Source organism: Etheostoma cragini, unplaced genomic scaffold (genome assembly GCF_013103735.1).
Source record: "Etheostoma cragini isolate CJK2018 unplaced genomic scaffold, CSU_Ecrag_1.0 ScbMSFa_2099, whole genome shotgun sequence".
Lineage (NCBI taxonomy): Eukaryota > Metazoa > Chordata > Actinopteri > Perciformes > Percidae > Etheostoma > Etheostoma cragini.
The window spans coordinates 1-1,338 of record NW_023266223.1 but is presented as its reverse complement, the minus strand read 5'-3'; the positions used below and the strand labels follow the sequence as shown (position 1 = coordinate 1,338).

At 39.2% G+C, this 1,338-nt stretch overlaps 1 long non-coding RNA gene across 1 annotated transcript; it reads right to left on the bottom strand.

Annotated features, from left to right (window-relative positions):
• Positions 1-263: 263 nt before the first annotated feature.
• LOC117940278 lies at positions 264-1,208 on the bottom strand. Its single transcript, XR_004655732.1, has 3 exons — positions 1,151-1,208; positions 993-1,079; positions 264-369 (listed from the first exon to the last, which is right to left on the bottom strand). It is a non-coding gene; the product is annotated as an uncharacterized LOC117940278 (long non-coding RNA).
• Between the last annotated feature and the right edge of the window lie 130 nt (positions 1,209-1,338).

The window sequence follows — 1,338 nt, the reverse complement described above, 5'->3', positions numbered from 1 at the left end:
CAAAGCTAACTATAAAGTGGCAGCGCCCTCTATGCTGGGGGTGTTGTGCAATAACAGGAAGAACGCTTCGGCTCAAAACTGTCAACATCGTTTTGTGTGCTTCTGAACTTGCGAGTTCAGTCTTGACTGCCAGTCTAGAACTTGGTTCAGACGTTGGTTGACTCCATGCAACACAGATGTGAAGCTGTTCTCAGAAATAATAGTCATGCAGCTAAATATTGGTGCAGTGATTCAAAATAAAGCAAACCCTTGAGACACTTGAGAGCGTCAGGCAGGTTTTGAGCTGTTCGGGTCCGTTCAGGGGCAATTGAACATCTGCAAGTTTTTGAATAGCTGCCTCAGCTTCCACTTCATTGGTTTCCAGTTGTGCTGAAAAATATGTCGAAGTCGTTAAGTTCCAACTACCCTTGACATTTATTTAAAGAATTTACCACTAAAGCTTCTTTGTTTATTAAAAAAGTATTAAGACTTCCTTTTAAGACTTTATTGCCCCAAAAGTCTTCATTGGTAATTAGGCCAGTGGAGTTTGTTTACAACATTACAGAATCATTAATGAGATTAAGCTAGCACAGCAGTGTGTTCATGTGCTGCATTTACTTGGTTTGGAAAATTCCATTATCTCTACAGAGCTACCTTGGCTGTTGTGTTGCTTTTAAAAGCAGATGGACACACAATTTAAAAACAGTTTAATTTTAACTTATTTTTCCTGTTACTGTTGGACACTTGCAATATAGTGAATGATGTGGCTATAGGCCGAGGTCTGTAATCAATAATTGTTGTATCCTTTAAATATATAAATGTCTGAATAATCTGAGAAGCCAGCTGTATGCCCACATTGTATGGTCAATATAGCTTAAATTAAACATGGGTAGGAATCGCTAATCCAAAAGCCAGACAACATAACCTTAATATACTACATTGTGCCACAAAGAAGCTCAGCCGTAAACACAATTGCAGTATTTTCCCAATATGGTTTCATTGAACCTGCTCACCTTCTTTAGCGGCTTGGATCAACTTGGACTCCATTGACTGGAGAAGTGCAAAGGCCCTCTTCACGGAGATATCATTGGGAGACATATCTGTAGTACAAAATAAATTCAGTTAGTGTCTGTAAGTAGCTCTTGAAAGATTCTGTCACTAACGTTCTTACCTCTAATCATTCTCCTCTGCAGCTAATCACCATGCCTTTCATTTGGGTCACCGACTGGCAAACTCAAGCCTAAGGACAATGCAATTGCGGTTAATCAAATGCTTCTGGTCTTTGACGGCACATATCATGAACTTGTTCCAGCTAAATTTCATTTCAGTAATTTACCCTACTCTTTACATTTGCTATAC